The following is a 20,076-nucleotide window of genomic DNA, read 5'->3' as shown; positions in this document are numbered from 1 at the left end:
GGGCCATAGTCAGTCCTCCAGGTCAAGTGGAATCAGTCCAGGGATGACAGGTAACTCAGTCAGATTGCTGTGGAGACATCCATTTGGAGGTGAGCCAATACTTCTTGCAATGGCACAAAGGGAGGGTTTGTGTATGATGGGAAGTGGATGGAGGAGTGAATATGGGTGATGCACAAGCATGAAAAGAGGCGTCCTCACTAATCGAGCAGGAAATGCACAGAGCAAGAAGGATCAGGAACTCAGCAGGATAAGGAGGGTGAAAGCCTTTAAGTCGACATGATGCTTGCAATATTGAGTAGTCCATGAGCAGGAACATGCAGTGGCACAGGTGGACCTGTGAGTGTTAAGTAGCAGAGATAAGACCGTGGAATTTATTCTTGTGGAGTGCAGAAGATCATTGATTTTCTTCCTATGCTGTTTGGCATGCCTTTTCACCCCAGACATAGAGCTCACCTGGACTGCAATTTGAATCTAGGCTGGCTTGATCTGGCACAGGGTTCTCCTCCAGTAACCATAACCATTCAGCTCTCAAACACCTGATCCACCAAGACCTCCAGGTCCCTATCTGTGAAGCAAGAAAGCAAGCTTCCCTTTCCTCAGGGTCATATCTTCATTTTCCAATGTTTGAGCATTGCAGTTTGAGAGATTGTTCCATCTTACCGTGTATGAAGTGATGTGCAGCTGGGTTTACATGTGGCTCCAGCAGTGTGAACACCAGAAGGTCCTAGCAGTGGAAAGTAATATCCTCCCTCTGGCTTCACCATTCCCTGAGGAAGGTGCATGAGGCCAGTTTCATAATTAATGAGGTGCAGAGCAGAAACCTGCTTGAAAATAGTCACATCCAACCCTGGCAGACTGGGTGCTACAAATTGCACACAACGAAACACTACAAACGAAAATAGAAATAGGCACTGTTAGAAGCCTGAAAAAAAATCTCTAGTGTGGTTGCCAACAATCTGATCTTGCGATCAAATAAGATAACTATTACATAACGCTAAATTTGAAATAAAAACAGAAAGTGCTAGAGAACCTCAACTGGTCTCGCAGCATCGATGAAGAAAGAAATGGTGTGAACCTTTTAAATCCAGTATGACCCTTCTTCCGATTTCCAGCATCCTCAGTATGTGGTTTTTATTTCAGCCAAAATGGGAGATTGGTTTTATATTTTGAGGGCATTTATTATTCGTGTTGGTAAGGTGGTGCTTATGAGAATTTTACTGGCTTGCAGAAGCACGACTGAAAACCTTAAATGCAAGCAGTTCCAGCCTTCAGCAGCTTCCCAGCCACTGCACAAAGAAAGAGATGTTTGATAAACCCAACAGTTGATAAAAACTGCTACAAGTTGATACACCGGGTGTGTGAAGATTATGGACTGAACAAAAGATTGTTTAAACCTCAGGAAAGGTTATAAGAAAGAACTTTTTTTTAATCAGAAGATTGAAGAACAAAACTATGACACAGAAAGAATGAGCTATAAAGTTGAGCTGAATGACAACCATGTGCGACCTTTCACAGAAAATATTTGCAGCGTTCTGTGAGTACATTGTCTGCCTCAACAAATTGTGCATATTTGAATCATGAGTCCACGGCCCTCATTTCTTGTATGCAGACAATGTACACCAGCCTGAGACTATCATATTTCTGGCATAAAAGATACTCACCTGCTTTTAGAAAGAGAGAACCATAGAAAACAGGAGCAGGAGTCCATCATTCAGCCCATCAAATTTACTTTGACATTCAACATGATAATGTCTCTTCTTTTATCTCAATACCTTACTTGCACTTTCTCTTCATATCTCTTGATTACTTTAGTCTCAGAAATCTCTTTCTTTTTTAAACAAATCGAATGACAGTCCTGACGGTCTGACGTGATAAGAATTCTATAGTTTCACCACCTCCTGAGTGAAGAATTTCTCCTCATCTCAATTCGAAATTTGAATATATGCACAAGGAACAAGGATAAGTCGCTCAGCCCTTCAAGCCTGCCCCACCATTCACTAAGATCATGGCTGATCTGTTTTTAATTTTGACTCTACATTCCTGCATATTCTCAATCATCTTTCATCCTCTAGGAAATCAAGAGTCTATTTACCTCTGCCTTAAAAAATATTTAAAGATTTTGCATCTGCACCCTTTTGAGGAAGGGAATTCCAAAGACTCACAACCTTCTGAGAAAGGAAAGAGAAATTCTCATTGCTGTCTCAAATGGGTGAACTCTTATTTTTAAAATATGACCCCCTAGTTCTACATTTTCCCACAAGAGGAAACATCGTTTCTATGTCCACTCAGTCAAATCCACTCATCATCTTACTTGTTATAATTATTTCAACTTCTGCCTCTTCTAAATTCCAGAGGTTACTGGCCTAGTTCATCTAACCTTTCATCATTAGGCAATCTGTTCATTCCAGGTATTAGTCTAATAAACTTTTTCTGAACCTCATCCAATATATTAACTTCCTTCTGTAAGTATGGCGACGAGTACGATATACAGTACTCCAGTCTAGTCTCAGCAAAGCCGTGTATAACTGAAGCATAACCTTGATGCGTGGATGGAGGGGGATGAAGGTGAGTCCTGGCTACTCTTGCATTCAATTCCCTTCACAATAAATCATAACATTCTGTTGAATTTCCTGATAACCTGCTATCCCTGCATATTAACCTCTGTGATTCATGCACTAGGACACCCAGATCTCTCTGCATTTAAGTAATATCCTTCCTTTTTATCCTTGTCTCTGCAAAAATGGACAATTTCCCACTTTCCCACAATATATTCCATTTGCCCACTCATGTAACCTGTCTACATTCCTTTGTAAGCTCCTTATGTCCTCTTCAGAACTCATTCTCCTACCTATCTTTGTGTCATCAGCAAATTTAGCTGCCAGACCTATGATCCTTCCATCCAAATCATTTATATAAATTGTAAAGAGTTGAGGCCCACACTAACCTCTGTGGCCACCATGCTCCTAGCCTGAAAATGACCTATTTAATTCTACTCTCTGCTTCCTGTTAGCCAGCCAATTTTCTATCCATGCCGACATATCACCCCAACACCATGAGGTTTTCCTTTCTGCTATAAACTTTGATGTAGCGACTCATCGGATGCCTTCTGGAAATCATGAAAATTATACGGCAATTAAATTATCTCAGTATATTTAAGCATATTGAATGTATTTATGGGAGAGATAGATAGATTCTTGATTAGTAAAGGGATCAAGAGTTATGTGGGAGGCAATGGCTGAGTGGTATGATCGCTGGATTGTTAATCCAGGGATCCAGTTAATGTTCTAGGGACCTTGGCTTGAATCCTGCCACAGCAGATGGTGGAATTTGAATTCATTAAGAATCTGGAATTAAGATTGTAATGGTGACCATGAATCCACTGTCAATTGACATGAACAACACATGTGGTTCACTAATGTCCTTTATAGTAGGAAACTGGTCTGACCAATGTGTGACTCCTGACCTACAGCAATGTAACATTTAACTGGCCTCACGGCAATTAGGGATGGACAATAAATGCTGGCCTAGCTAGTTATGCCCTTTTTTCTGTAAATGAATAAAAAATCATGGGGTTGTGAAACTATCAGCCATGATGTAATGGCAGAGCTGACTCATTGGGCTGAATGGCCTAATTTTGCTCCTATTTCTTACAGTCTTATTAATGAACCTGGGGTTCGGATACATTTCTTATCAGGCAATTATAAAAAGAATAGTTGTGGATGACACACTGATGTTGCACCAATATATTTTGGCTGAGAGTTCCACTATCAGATAAAATACAGACTGCAAGCACTTCTAGATGCAGGTCAGCTTCAAAACTAACAGCTACAGTCTGCATTCTCCATGCATAATCATTGAATCAGATTAAGCAATAACTCTTGAGTTAAGTAAACTTAATCTGGTTGATAATTATACTTTGTTTAAAATCAATATTCGAGTTCAATTATGTAGATGCTTATGTTGTACAATCACCTATCAAGATGTCAATGAATTTGCCTTGGGGCTAATTTGCTTTATACATGGAACTGTCGGAGAATCTTGCCCATAGCCAAAGTATATCAGAGGAATCAAGCTCAAGAGACTCACAATGTTCCAATAGGTGCTGTTATCACGTATTGCATCCAGAAATCAACCCCAGTACATTCACAAAGTAATAAAACCTGAGCACTGAGTAATCCCTTCAATCCAAGCTTGCAAGTCTTTTATTGAGCACGAGGATATCTCCTTTGCGTGGCAAAATCAAAAACCTGTTCAACAAAGAACAGGTTATGTCTTTGTGGTATGTGGTGCACATGGAAAGTCATCTCCTGATGTATGCTGTTGTCTCAGAAGGATCACAAAAACATATCTTATTGATGAAATAATTAAGCCGGTCTCTACCATCGCATCACACAAAGGAGAGGTAAAATACGAAAACATATTGACAGAAGATTTGTTGGCATGAGGTGACTTCAAGTAAATGGGTTCAATGAAGAAAGATGAGGCTTATTCCAGATCTGAAAATAATTGTTCATGGGGTTATGGATTAAAAGATCGAAGTCAATAATATTTTCAAGCCGTTTAGATAAGTTGGATGAATGAGTCTGTGCAGAGCTGATTTTATTTCATATATAGTACCATGCATTGGAGTTAAAATACTCATAGCTATCTCACTAAAAGCTCATAAGATGCTACATTCAATCACTTTCCTGTGTGTAATAGAAATGTGGCCAATAAGTAAAGATCTGTGGAAGAAAATCAAACGTGTGAGTTAAGATATATGCCAGTAATTCCATATACAAACCATAAGACAAATGAGGTGGTACTTAAAATTAAAACAACAAAAAGAACTCTGAAAAGTAACAGCCAGGAAAGTAAGTGTCAATCTTCCTGCCATTTAATCAAAGCTGAAAAGCTATAGAGACCTCTTTTTGAGTGCAAAATGGAGGGCATGGCAGAAGAAAGAGGGGTCACCCTCAGTGTAATTGGATGACACATGTCAAAGAGCAATTGCAGACATGTTAGAGTCAATGCGTTAGGATGGCAGTAAAGAGATAAGCATGGTATATCATGGCAGAAGATTTCCTGACAGTAGTACTTACAAAAAGCAGCTACAAGCCATAGCTACCAACTACAAGCTGGCCAAGGATGTTGCTAAGGGGGTGATTGATAAAGATAACCAAACAAGAAAGAGGAAAGTGTATAATCACTCATTAAAATGGTACAGTGAGTACAAGTTGCTGACAGAAAAAAACAGTAGCAACAGTGTTTAGGTTATATTTTCAGGATCATCAAGACAAATAAACAGCACCACAGGATTCTTGTAAATTTGCATGCAGAACACTATTTGCACTTTTGATTTCCATACTGGTAAGGAGTTTGAAAAGACGTGGCTTTATATGCTTTGCATAAGGGCAGGCTTCAAAATAAATTGTTAAAACGGGGTGGCACAGTGGCTCAGTGGTTAGCACTACTGCCTCACAGCACCAGGGACCCAGGTTTGATTCCCGCCTCAGGTGACTGTCTGAGTGGAGTTTGCACATTCTCCCTGTGTCTGCATGGGTTTCTTCCAGGTGCTCTGGTTTCCTCCCACAATCCAAAGATGTACAGCTCAGGTGAATTGGTCAGGCTAAATTGCCCATAGTGTTAGGTGCATTAGTCAGGGGTAAATGATGAGGAATGGGGTGGGTTACTCTTCAGAGGGTTGGTGTGGACTTGTTGGGCCAAAGAACCTCTTTCCATACTGTTGGGAATCTATCAAAAGTTTTCAAAATGGTGAAGAGTTTGGATCAATTCTTGTCACTTCAATTATGTAATTATGTCACAGATCAAGATTTTGGGTTTATAAAATTTGCAGACAAATTATTTGATTACCTGTCAGCAATATTAGATTAGATTAGATTACATTACATTACATTACATTACAGTGTGGAAACAGGCCCTTCGGCCCAACAAGTCCACACCGACCCGCCGAAGCGAAACCCACCCATACCCCTACATTTACCCCTTACCTAACACTACGGGCAATTTAGCATGGCCAATTCACCTGACCTGCACATCTTTGGACTGTGGGAGGAAACCGGAGCACCCGGAGGAAACCCACGCAGACACGGGGAGAACGTGCAAACTCCACACAGTCAGTCGCCTGAGGCGGGAATTGAACCCGGGTCTCAGGCGCTGTGAGGCAGCAGTGCTAACCACTGTGCCACCATGCCGCCCACAAATACTTATTTCACATATGTTATTTCCCCTGCATAACCTATCAGGATATTGACGCAGGATCTTTGAAGGGCAATATAAAGAGTTTGTTACAGAAAAGATTGCTTCCATCAGATAGCATGAATTATTAGATATTATATATTCTTGGCAACTGTGATTTCCTGAAAACCAGGATGAGTTTAGTTTTTGTTTAAAGGACTAAAAGTTATTTGCTTCCTACAGGATGATTGGAAAGTGTAGGAGAAGATTCTGTAAGGTCAGAGCATTGAATAGTCTTTGTTCACATGTCTGATTTGGTCATATGATCCTAAGGGACATGCAAGTTGAAACTGTGATTGAGATGGTGGTGTAGTGTTTGTGTATTAGTAATCCTCTGTAATTAGTAATGAGGCAAATTTTCTTGGTTCAAATTCCACCTGGCAAAAGTGAGGACCGCAGATGCTGGAACCCAGAGTCTAGATTAGAGTGGTGCTGGAAAAGCACAGCAGGTCAGGCGTGCTGCCTGACCTGCTGTGCTTTTCCAGCACCACTCTAATCTAGACTCAAATTCCACCAATCAATTTTATTCAAGTAAAAGGGAAAAATCCAGAATTGAAATCTAACCTCAGTCATTGTTACTACTGAGTGTCACAAAAACCTAAAAAGGCCATATGATGTAGGAGCAGAAGTAAGCCAATCATCCCAGCGAGTCTGCTCCACCATCAATCAAATCATGGCCTTTCAGATCATTCTCAACTCCACTTTCCTGCCTTTTCCCATAAACCCATCATGCCCTTACAAAGAGCATATATGTGAACACCCAGTCTCAGAAGCCATATGCAGGAAAAAAAATTTCCACAGATACACCACCCTTTGCAAGAAGAAATTCCTCCTCATTTCTGAATTAAATGAGTGACCCTTTACTTTGAGATTTATGTTGGCCTCTCTGACAAAGAAAACAATCTCTCAGCATAACACTGTCGAGAATCTTCATTTCTTCAGTAAAATCTTATTCTTCTAAAGTACAATGAGTACAAGCCCAGCCTACTCAATCTCTCCTCAGAAGAAAATCCTTCCATGCCTGCAATCAATGTAATGAAGCTTCTTTGGGTTGCCTCTCATGTCAGTATATCTTTCCTTAGGTAAGAGGAACAAAACTGTTCACAGTATTTTAGATATGGTTTAACTGGTGTATCGTTTTAGCCAAACCTCTTCACTATAATAGTCCATTCCCTTTGAACTAAAAGCCATGATTCCTCCCTTATTTGTCTTCGCTATTATCTGCTTAACATATGTGCCAGCTTTTGCTGATTTATGCACAAGGATTTCCAAACCTCTCTGTGCTACAAGTTTCCACAGTGTTTCTCCATTTAAATAATATTGAATTCCTCTATTCTCCCTGCCAGAGTGCATAATCTCACATTTTCTCACATCAAATTCTATCTGACAAGTTTCTGTCCACTCCGTTGCACTCTGCTACTTACAGGTTGTTATCCTGAATGGTCCCTTATCCTAACTCTTTATCGTCCTTGAGTTAGCCACTTCCCTTTCCCTGCTAATGTACAACTCTCAACACCATGACATTAAGCAGCTTTCTGTGTGGCACCTCAAAAAAAGCCTTGTAAAAATCCAAATATATTGCAAGTACCATTCATATCCTAACTGTTCGCTTCCCAAATAATTTTGATCAGGCATAATTCCCCAGTCATGAAGGCATATTGACTCTTCTAGATTAGACAATGCATTTATTCAATGTCATTCTAACCTATTCTATTCACAGATTAACTTTATGGAAAAAAAAGTCTGCCATCCTTACCTAGTCTGGCATCTGACTCTACCCACAGCAAAGTGGTTGACTCTTAATTAGCATCTAAAATAGCCCAGCTAGCATTTGATTTCACTGGCGATTTAGGATGGATTTACCATCAATATCCACATTCTATGAAAGAAAAACAAAAATTAGCATTTTAGATTTTGATTACTCCACATTTCTGCAGACTGTATTAAAACTTTATGTATAATTTAACAGTCACAGTAGAGTCTTAGATATATGCTTAGCAAAATGTACAACAGCATGATGTGCTGTAGTCTCGGGTTTTCATCCCATCTTATCACACATTGTTATGCTGATTTCTGTCACCAGGAATTACATTTTCAGTGACATTTTCATACTACAGTTTAATCCAAACTCAAATGTTCTCAGGCATTAAAACTAAAACATGTATCCTCTTTCTTGTGAATCTCACACAAAGAAAGTTTTGGTGGCTTACAAGCTGAATGCTGGGAGAGCTGAGACATCGGTGGGAAAGGTATCTGGACAGGACGGATGCTTGAAGTTTTAAGCAGACTTTAAAACAAAGCAGAGAGATGGCAAAGTGAAGTGGATTTGAAAGTAACTTTCAAAGATAAGCTAAAGGATTAGCCCTTAAAGGTGAAACAGGGAATGAATGAGGAATCATTATCAGAAGTGGACAACTTTAATAAACTAATCCTTATTGTTGCAACATGCGAATTGAGTGAGATGGGCATGAGCTTCAACAAGCAATAAAACATTTCACGTTTACTACCATGATCCTACACTTTCGAAGTTGTACAGCAGCAGGCAATTCACGCTGAGCAAGCTCACAATGTCGTATGATATAAAACATATAACTCGCTGATAATATGCTATCAGTTAAGGGATAGGTATTGTCCAGAGTGAAATTTCTTCATCTAGTTCAATACAGTCGAATGGGATCACTGACATCTACCTGTGAGGATAACTGGAATCTTGACCCAATGTTTCCCCTATTAGGCAGCAGCTCCAGTAATGAAGCATTGTCTGAGTAATGCAGTCAAGTGTGAGCCTGGATTATTTCACTCCGACTTCTGTCGTGAGACTTGAACTCAAGAAAATCTGACTTCAAAGGAGGATGCTACCAACCAAGTTCGAGCTGACACCACTGCACTTTGACAAACCTATATTTTTGGAGGAATGATTGCGTTCACTTGTCCAGTTCACAATACACGTGAAGACACCTAACGCAAAATTCCAACGCCTGACAAGTGCATGTCTCATGATCAGACTGTTCCAGATAAGGCACTAAATGAGGACAGTACAGAGAAGAAGTCAGGACATTAAACAATTAAAGGAGGTGATCTGACATTATTCTGGATGCACTATGAAATTAATAAGTCTGATAAAAATCAGATTGTCTGATTCAGAATTAGAGCGATGGCAATCCTGTATGACATTAAACAGAAACTGGCAAACACTTTCAAGGTTACTTCTCCAGAGATTCCTCTGCTCTTAGAATATTTCATCATATACAAACATTGACACTGTGTGCTATTTCATGAGAAATTGTGTAGAAATGTCAGAGAATTCAACTGTATGAGAAAGGAATTACTAACATGCTAAAATACAGATTTGGTGCTTGAAGATAGTCTCTCTTAATAGTAATTTAATGTCATAACTTGTTTCCACTTTGTTATATCTCACATGCCTCTGAAGTGCATTAAAACAGTCTGTATTGGATTTAGCTGACAATGATTCATGTCCATTGGGCCGCTTTACTTCCAATTGTCTTGTTATGATGATGAATAAGCCTGGTCCATCTGCAATATAAAAAAACACAAAGTACTTCACTGACAAATACTTTGTTCTTTTAAATGAACAAAATAAATGGATAATAGGAAAGGTATCAATTAGACTGAAAGTTCACACATATAGTAATACATACTTGAGCAGGTTAGTTTTATGAATTTCTGTCTCATGTTGGATCTACCACTGCTGAAATTGATAAGCAGGAAATTATAGATTCCCTTCTCATGATGTTAAAGTTAACAGAGAGAAAACTAGACATCCTGCTCTTAAATTACACCAACCGTGTAAAGTCATGCCAAAAACGTTTTGGAAACAACACACACAAAAAAGGGATTTAAAAAAACATTATATAAACAGAAACATAGTCTCTTGAAACTGGAGCCACAGGTAGACAGGGCAATAAAGAAGGTGTTTGGTAAACTTGGCTTCATTGACCAGTGCATTGAATTTAGAATTCGGGATGTTATGTTGTGGCTGTACATAACATTAGTTAGGCCACATTTGTTTTAATGTGTTCAATTCTGGTATTCCTGCAGTAAGAAAGATGTTGTTAAACTTGAAAGGATGCAGAAAAGATTTTCAAGGATGCTGCCAGGGCTGGAGGATTTGAGCTAGAGGGAGAGGCTGAATAGGCTGGGGCTATCTTCCCTAGAGCATCAGATGTTGAAGGGTGACCAGAGAGATTTATAAAATCATGATGAGCATGGATAGCGTGCATAGCCACATTTTTTTTTTCCAGGGTAGGATAGTTCAAAACTAGAGAGCAAAGGTTGAAGGTGAGAGGGGAAAGATTTAAAAGGGACCGCAGGGGCAACTATTTCATGCAGAGGGTGATGCGTGTATGGATTATGCTGCCAGAGGAAGTGATGGAGGCTGGTACAATTACAATCTTTAAAAAACATCTGGATTGGTATAGAAATAGGAAGGGTTTAGAGGGATATGTGGCAATTGAGACTCAATTAATTAAGGATATCTGGTCAGCATGGATGGGATGTGCAACTGTTTCCGTGCTGTACAACACTATGACTCTATAAAAAAGCTGGATATACTTGGTAGTTCACAAACGCACAGGTTAGAATCTCAATCCTATCTGGTTATCAGAATTTATAATTGTTTTATGTGAATTTATAAAATGCTCTGGAGATAATTTCATGAGATGGAGTTTCAGAAGTTGGAGGAGAAAGGAAGCCTGAAAACAGATTACCTGGTTGCTATCACAGAGGTTAATAATGTCAATATGATTTAATTTTTTCAGTTTGCAAACCACTTTGCAGTTGATACCCTTGGCTTCAGTTGGAGCAATACATTATACATTGATGCTACAAGTCCTGAAGTGTTTATGAATGAGAAGATCTTCATTACTTGAAACTGGCATGCTAGTACAACCAGTACAATTGGTTCTGTGTAAAGCATATTTCTTCAACGGGAATTGGATTTAACATGATTGAAGAATTTAGACCATTATTTGTACAAAGCAAACTTTCCTTACGTATATTGTCTATAATACACTTCTGACCCCATTAGTTTAAATGGCGCAGTTATTGCATGATTTTCTCATTTCGTGAGATCGCACGAGAACAGAACTATCGCGTTATATCAGAACTGACTGGACATTCATTTGCAGGTTTTACTTATTTTTTACTGGTTTCTCCCTCCAAAAAGATTTGGGGGACTGGAGAAAAACGAATTATATATTTTCCAGACTGAAGCTGACAGCAACTGAGCAGAAGCTTCCTTATATTGGAAAAGTTCAATAATAGTCTTTGTTTTTGTTTATCATATTCAGCAATGGGCATGTGCTGAAGTGATGGAATACTCATTTCCAATATGATGATGTAACAACTAAAGCCTTCACGTCTTATGCATCACAGGGATATGACACAGAAGCAAACATTCACCTCAAGTGGAAACTTGAGACAGGCTCCAGCTTAAGGTCATGCTAATGATTATAACCTGAAAACAAACAAATTTGCGAGCAATGTATGTCAATACATACATCATTTGATAGATGTGTAAAGACTGTGTCTTTTTATTTTGTAAGTATATCCTAGTTCCATTGTACAGTTGGAGTGCCAGTTGTTGTCTGGACTAGTGGCAGTAATGGTAGTTAAGAAATTACCTGAAGATGGAGCTGATTTACTTCTAAGGAATGATTTGTCAAGGGTGCAAGCATCACTTTGCTTATAATCACAGAAAGTCCAGTTGAGGTTAAGGCGATGGAACAGTTGTAGAAATAGATTCTGCGTATTTTTTTTTCCATCATATGTAGTGATCAGGACATTGGCAAACACAGGTCCATTACCAGAAACTACAGCAGAATCCCTACAGTGTGGAAGCAGGTCATTTGGCCTAACAAATCCACACCAATCTTCCATCCCATCCTGAACCATTCCCCTACCCTTTCACTCTACACTTTCACTAACTAATACATCTAACCTGCACACTAAGGGCAATTTAACGTGGCCAATTCACCTAACCTGCACATTTTTGGACTGTGGGAGGAAACCGGAACACCTGGAGGAAACCCACGCAGACACAGGGAGAACATACAACATTCACACAGACGGTCACCCGAGCTTGGAATCAAACCTGGTCCGTGGCACTGTGAGTCAACAGTGCTAACCACTGAGCCACTGTGCCACAGTCATACATCAGGCAGGTGTTGGAGTACCTGAAACTGTATTTAAGATTAGATAAAGTCACTATAGCCCTCTTGGAGAGACAGAGAGAGTTAATTGATGTTGTTATAACCTGAGGATTACCACATCTCAGGAGAGAGGAGAAGTTGAGAAGGGAAATGCTTCATGGTAACCTCAGCTGTGCGGGAATTGAATCCATCACTCGGCATCACAAACCAGCTGAATGAAGTGAGATCAAAGGAAGCATTTAGGATATCCTAGTTAACTGAGGCTCAAGAAGCAGATACAGATTTAAGTAATTTAGCACAGACAGCTTACATTGAAATTGAGGCTGTAGGAGTTCTAGACTGTTATAATATTAAAAATGTTAATGATGATATATTCCAATCTTTTACTCTGTTACTAACTCCAAGTAAATTCTCAGCCTGTAGTTTAATAAACTCCTGCCTTTATCATCCTAAGTTTGAGGTGCATCTGCATTCACTGTTTAGCTTTGGTGCTTGCACTTTATTTAAGTTTGTGGCTTCTACTTTGTGTTTCAAAGACAATAGGAAGATCTGAAATAGCTGAGTGTTTGCACATATCTTTCAAGATGGTGCAGCACCTCCAAGTTTTGGATGTTTAGTTAGTCCTGTAGTATCTGCTGCCGTATCATATTATGGTGATGACTCGGTGTGAACTCTGTGTCTAGCATAGTCTGTGAGATTTTTTCAGCAGATTGCCTGTCCACGCCAGCCAGGGAGCCATCTTGAGAAACAGTGTTTGTGACTTCTCTTCTGCTATTGTTGAGGCCTCTGCAGTGACTTGCTCAGGTAGATTCCTAGGTACACAAGCAGGAATGAAGAAGGGTTATACCCAAAACATTGGACTTCTCCATCTCCTGATACTGTCTGGCTTGCTGTCTCTTCCAGCCTCTTGCTTGTCTACTTTGGATTCCAGTATCTGCAGATTTTTTTGTCTCAAGATGATTTCCTACCAGATTGAAATCAGACACTTAGAACACTGAGCTTTGTTAATTATAGTTTAAGTTTCTACAAGTCAGAACATTTATTAGGAATATATTGGCTTTTTATCATTGGTGGTTTCTTGACACTGAGTCCTGAAGTGGTCATATTCTCGATAGCACTCTCCAGTTTTGCTTGTCAGTGAAATATCACTGCACCCTGGCTTGCCTGCTTCTTACAGACTTGTCGAGTGATCTCAAAATTGCATGCTTTTTAAAACATTGGAGACACCCTAGCATCATCCATTAAGTTATTCACTCATGGAATGTGGGCATCACTGATTGGGCCAAGGTTGATTTGATTTAATTTATCGTTGTCATATGAACCTAAGTACAGTGAAAAGTTGTGCTTTGTGAGCAGCACAGGCAGATCATAACAAACAAGGACATACAGATCATATTTATTGCCTATCCCTAAATGCTCTGGAGAAGATGATTGTGTGTGCTTTTTACTGATGAAGGGATTCCTGATGAAGGGTTTATGCCTGAAACATTGATTCTCCTGCTCCTCAGATGCTGCCTGACTTGCTATGCTTTTCCAGCACCACACTCTCGACTCTGAGCTCCAGCATCTGCAGTCCTCACTTTCTCCTGTGTTCTTTACTGGGCAGTTACAGACTCCAGTCCGAACTAAGAACATATGAACTCATTGTTTACGTAAATCAATGGCAGGTTTTAATTCTTAAACTGTATACACTGTAATAGGTCATAATAAGTCTGAATTAGCCTATGAGCACCAGCTGACCGCTCATCAGTAACACATGACTCAAGTCTTAAAGGGACACTGCACCAATATCACATATAATATAACATGTAACAGTGAGGTGCTCTCTTGGACAATGCACTTTACAGCGTGCACCCACATTGCTGTAAGGGAGGGAGTTCCAGAATTTTGGCCCTGCAATAGTGAGGTGAAAGCAAAATATTTTCAAGTCGGGATAGTGAATGGTTTGGAAATGGTGGTGTTCCCATTTATTTGCTGTCCTTGCCTTTCTAGATGGTCATGATCATGGGTTTGGAAGATGCTATCTGAGGAGCCTTATGCTAATAATATTACTGTAGATAGTAATCTTGGCCATTCATCATTGTTTTGTACAGCTTCTTTTGAAATCCCATCAAAAAACTTCAACCACTTCATATTTCATTTCCTTTTTTATAGTCCATTTGATTGGATCTCAAATACTAGAATATCTTTGTCTAAACTGCATCCAAATAATTATCAGTCTAATCCAATTCTGAGCAAAGCCATAGCAAACAATCTCTGAAGGTTTGATGCATACTGACAGTTTTAAGGTTAAATTCTTCATTCTACTTGCACGTAATGTCATGAAATATTCAGGCTATTCACAAGAATAATTCAAATAGAGTTGCACCTCCTTAAGCTAAGGATTCAAGTTTGAATTTTTATCTCCAGAAATGTCATGTTATAATAAAATGGTAAGGAGCTAATATCCTAAAGAAAAGCAATTATTTATATATCGAGATGTGAAGGAAGGAGTCTGACCATCAGTACGCCATTCAAATATCAAACCTTTCGTGAGAATTTTGATTATCTTCAATGACCTTTTGATATTTCCTGTGGTGAAAAGTGATAGTTAACAGAAACATTACTTAGTCTGACAGTGATGATGGTCTTGAATTAACATCAGTCGGTAAATCTGAAAAATTGAAAAAATTGCAGTCTCAACAAACCATTTATATTGCAAAACTACTTCAAGTGAAACAGTGGTACAGCTCACTGACCTACTCAGGATGTGGAACAAAAAAATTGCATTTAATGTTTCACATGACCACTAGACTCTGACTATGACTCTATGTGCTTTACAGCTGCAAAAAAAACTTACTAATGATCTGTAGTACTGTTTTAATGCACAATAGTTACATTGCAGCAAAGAACACACCTTTCCCACTTATTGACCAAAATTGAGGTAAAAAATTCATAAAAGCCATAGATTGGACAAAATCCCAAGGAAAGTGAACCCACTACCAACAATGTCAATCAGAAAAACTCAAAGATGCAGGTCCAGATTGACAATTCAATATTTTTTGAGATTGGCCTATCCAGGAATACAGTGTGAAAAGCAGGTTTGCGATTTGTGTGGGTGGAGCAAGCATTTCAGGAAGTCTGTGGCTGTAAATTGTGATGGTGGTGACCAGTAATAGTGGGGCCTTAGGCAGAGGGAGAAGTTGAACACAAACTCTGAAAGCTATCTTCTTCTCCTATGGCATCTTAAAAATCATGGTGGAGAAACTCAACTCATGGCAATCTACTTTGCACCTCAGATGTCCTGTTGGTGGCTAATTCTACCAGATGCTGTATCAATATTCAAATGCTTTTCTAAGTTCATAGGGGACCTGTGAAGGGCATTGATCCAACAATTCAAAATATTGCATGCTTGGAGTCATAGTGTCATGTAGCATAGAAACAAATCATTCGCTCCAACCCATCCATTTCCAAATCCCACTTGCTTGTGTTTGGCCCGTATCTCTCTAAACCTCTCTTATTCATGCACCGATCCAAATGTCTTTCGGGATTTGGGCATCACTGGTTGAGTAAGCCATTTATTGCTCATCCCTTGAGGCAGGGTTGGTGAGCTACCTTCTTGAATTGCTGTAGTCTTTTAGGTGTAGCTATACCCACAATGCCATTAGGAAGAGTTCCACACCAGTGGTCATGTGCATCTTAAGTATCAGTCTTTAAAGATTCACTGCAGAGCTTTTAGCCAAAGATCACACAAGGGGTTTTAAAAGCTATTGATTCTGATTTAATGATGTGTGGATGGGTTTTGAGTGGTAAAAATGAGGTCCACTTTTAGTTGGAACTGGAGGAGCTGGAGTCCTCTTCCTACCTCCTTTGGAATTTGACTCTTCCTGATATAGTACTTGACCATGGGCCAGATTGGCAAAACAGCTGTCAGAAATTCATCAGGTCGCAGTTGGTAAGTCATATTGGGACTCTTGTTTAAGGGTACATGGCTCTCTGTTTCTGTTCAAACGAGACCTGATGCCAAAACAAGGTGAGGACGGTTCACTGAGAAATCATTCTGTCTGGGCACAACTCACAACATTAACTCCACATTAAAGAATGCAGGTGAAAGAAAAGGTAAAGATATATTATATCAAATTCAATTTAATTGATTCTTACCCACCGAATGTCATAGCTTTAGATGAGCAGTACTAGACTGAACTTCAGAAGAACCAAACTCAATTAGTTGATAAGTTTCCCAGTGTGCTTCACTACTCTATAAATCTACAATTATATTCGGAGTGTTTATACTACAGTCTATAAAAGTGAAAATTTCATTGGTCAATTAAACTCGAGGCAGGACTATGTCTATCCATGTCAGGGTGTGGGGGATGGGAAAGGTGGTGTGGTTGGGTCAGCATGTAGAGGTTTCAGATTAGAGGAGAAACAGGTGAGAGATGGGAGATGGATCATTGTCTAGAAAAGTCAGTTGTGGGAGAAGGGTTGGGGTCAGAGGATGGTGGGTGGGTGTTGGGTCCATAGGTGTCAGGCACTGGGATAGTGGGGCTGGGGAATAGCTTGAGGAGATGTTTGTGGTGAATTGGGAGTTCAGTTTAATAGTTACCGAAGAACTAGACTAGATTTGAAATCCTTACTTTTTCTGGGTAACTATTAAGCTGAAGTGAATCAGAATACTCCAAACTCCCTAGATTTAAGAGATTTTTTTTCACAGCATTCCAGATAACAGAAATTGCTAATTGGAATTTTTACTTTCTGGGCAACTCCCTTGTAGTTAGCCAAGTCACAATTTCCACAAAGACCTGATATGCAACTCCAGTCTACCCTACCACAATGATCTACGAGAAAGTAGAGTGTAGCTATAGTGAGTGGGAGCAGCGGCCGAGTAAAGGCGAACCCGGGAGACTACAGCTAAGGTAAAACAGTTTGTTTCAAAATTACTTACCTGTAGCGGGCAGCGGTGTTTTTTATTCTCTCTTCACAAAAAGAGCGGGAGCAGCAGAGGAAGTGACGGCAAACAGAGGGGCAGCCGGGAAGGAGAACTGTGAGTATAAATACTCACCCTTTAATCACCAACGGTCATTTGAGTGGGAGCAGCGGAAGTGAGGTTGGAGCACATAGCTGGGCGGGAAGGTAAGTGATTAGTATTTGAGTGGGTGTGTTCTAGACCCCAGGTCCTACTTCCGTAGGGCCTCCCTCCCACCCTCCTCCTCTAACCTAACTTTAAAGTCCACAGGTAAGTGACTCAGTGTTATTGACTCAGTGTTCTTGTTTTTGGAGAAAGTGTACAGTCATGGCAGCGCAGGCGGTGGAATGTTCCTCCTGCAGGATGTTTGAGGTAGGGGTGACCACCGATACTCCTGCCGACTTCGTCTGCAGGAAATGCAGTCAGATCCTGATCCTCACCGAACGAGTTAGGGAACTGGAACTGGAGTTGGATGAACTGAGGATTATTCGAGAGGCTGAGAGGGTGATTGATAGAAGCTACAGGGACATAGTTACGCCGGAGAACAGAGGTAGCTGGGTAACAGTTAGAGGTGGGAAGGGGAAGAAGCAGGCAGTGCAGGGTTCCCCTGTGGTCGTTCCCCTAAAAAATAAATATACAGCTTTGGAAACTGTTGGGGGGGACAGCGTTGCAGGTGTAAGCTGCAGTGAAGGGGTCTGTGGCTCTGAGACTCAGAAGGGAAAGGGGGAGAGGAGGAGAGCGCTAGTTATAGGGGACTCTCTAGTTAGAGGGACGGACAGGCGGTTCTGTGGACATGGGCGAGACTCACGGATGGTTTGTTGCCTCCCGGGTGCTAGGGTCCGAGACGTCTCAGACCGTGTCTTCAGAATCCTTAAGGGGGAGGGTGTGCAGCCAGAAGTCGTGGTGCACATTGGCACCAACGACATAGGTAGGAAGAGGGGTGGGGAGGTCATTCAAGAGCTCAAGGAGTTAGGCTGGAAGCTAAAAGCTAGGACAGACAGAGTCATCATCTCTGGGTTGTTGCCGGTGCCACGTGACAGTGAGGCAAAGAATAGGGAGAGAGTGCAGTTGAACACGTGGCTGCAAGGCTGGTGTAGGAGGGAGGGCTTCAGATATTTGGACAATTGGACTGCATTCTGGGGAAGGTGGGACCTGTACAAACAGGACGGGTTGCACCTGAACCAGAAGGGCACCAATATCCTGGGGGGTAGGTTTGCTAGCACTCTTCGGGGGGGGTTTAAACTAATTTGGCAGGGGGATGGGATCCGGACTTGTAGTCCAGCAAGTAGGTTAGCTGTTTGTCAGGATGCCCAAGACTGTAGGGAGGCTGTGGAGAAGGTAGCACTGACAGGGACTACTTGCGGACACAGAGATGGGCTCAAGTGCGTATACTTCAACGCAAGGAGTATCAGAAATAAGGTGGGTGAACTTAAGGCGTGGATTGGTACCTGGGACTACGATGTTGTGGCCATCACAGAAACGTGGATAGATGTGGGACAGGAATGGCTGTTGGAGGTTCCTGGTTACAGGTGTTTCAGTAAGATTAGGGAGGGTGGGAAAAAAGGAGGGGGGGTGGCATTGCTAATTAGAAATGGTATAACGGCTGCAGAAAGGAAGTTTGAGGGGGATCTGCCTCTGGAGGTAGTATGGGCTGAAGTCAGAAATAGGAAAGGTGCAGTCACCTTGTTGGGTGTTTACTATAGGCCCCCCAATAGCAGCAGAGATGTGGAGAAACAGATTGGGAAACAGATTTTGGAAAGGTGCAGAAGCCACAGGGTCGTAGTCATGGGCGACTTCAACTTCCCAAATATTGATTGGAAGCTCTTTAGATCAAGTAGATTGGATTGGGCGGTGTTTGTGCAGTGTGTCCAGGAAGCTTTTCTAACGCAGTATGTAGATTGTCCAACCAGAGGGGAGGCCATATTGGATTTGGTACTCGGTAATGAACCGGGACAAGTGGTGGGCTTGTTAGTGGGTGAACATTTTGGTGATGGTGACCACAATTCTGTGACTTTCACCTTGGTTATGGAGAGAGATAGGTGCGCACAACAAGGTAGATTTTATAATTGGGGGAAGGGAAATTACGATGCTGTAAGGCAGGATTTGAGGAGCATACGTTGGGAGCATAGGCTGTCAGGGAAGGATGTGGTGGAAATGTGGAACTTTTTCAAAGAGCAGATACGACGTGTCCATGATATGTATGTACCTATCAGGCAGGAAAGAAATGGTCGTGTGAGGGAGCCTTGGTTGACGAGAGAGGTTGAATGTCTGGTAAAGAGGAAGAAGGAGGCTTACATAAGGTTGAGGAAACAGGATTCAGACAGAGCAGTGGAGGGATACAGGATAGCCAGAAGGGACCTGAAGAAAGGGATTAGGAGAGCTAAGAGAGGGCATGAAAAATCGTTGGCGGATAGGATCAAGGATAACCCCAAGGCATTTTATGCGTATGTGAGAAACCTGAGAATGACGAGAACGAGGATAGGTCCGATCAAGGACAGTAGTGGGAGACTGTGTATTGAGTCGGAAGAGATAGGAGAGGTCTTGAACAAGTACTTCTCTTCAGTATTTACGAATGAGAGGGACCGTATTGTAGAAGAGGAGAGTGTGAAATGGACTGGTAAGCTAGAAGAGATACCTGTTAGGAAGGAAGATGTGTTGGACATTTTGAACAACTTGAGGATAGACAAGTCCCCCGGGCCTGACGGGATATATCCTAGGATT

General features: G+C 40.9%; 1 protein-coding gene across 1 annotated transcript in view; it reads right to left on the bottom strand.

Moving 5' to 3' along the window:
* Positions 1-7,887: 7,887 nt before the first annotated feature.
* Positions 7,888-20,076, bottom strand: part of tsnare1 (T-SNARE Domain Containing 1) — a 912,841-nt gene continuing 900,652 nt past the window's right edge. The window contains exon 11 of the mRNA XM_087986629.1: positions 7,888-9,774. The gene's annotated coding sequence lies outside the window, so the exon portion shown is untranslated. The remainder of the gene's footprint in view (positions 9,775-20,076) is intronic.

This window comes from Chiloscyllium plagiosum, unplaced genomic scaffold, assembly GCF_037043375.1.
Source record: "Chiloscyllium plagiosum isolate Xiang-an unplaced genomic scaffold, Cpla_swu_hap1 HiC_scaffold_4, whole genome shotgun sequence".
Taxonomy (NCBI): Eukaryota; Metazoa; Chordata; class Chondrichthyes; order Orectolobiformes; family Hemiscylliidae; genus Chiloscyllium; species Chiloscyllium plagiosum.
The sequence above is the reverse complement of the archived record's forward strand: the minus strand, read 5'-3'. Positions and strand labels throughout refer to the sequence as shown.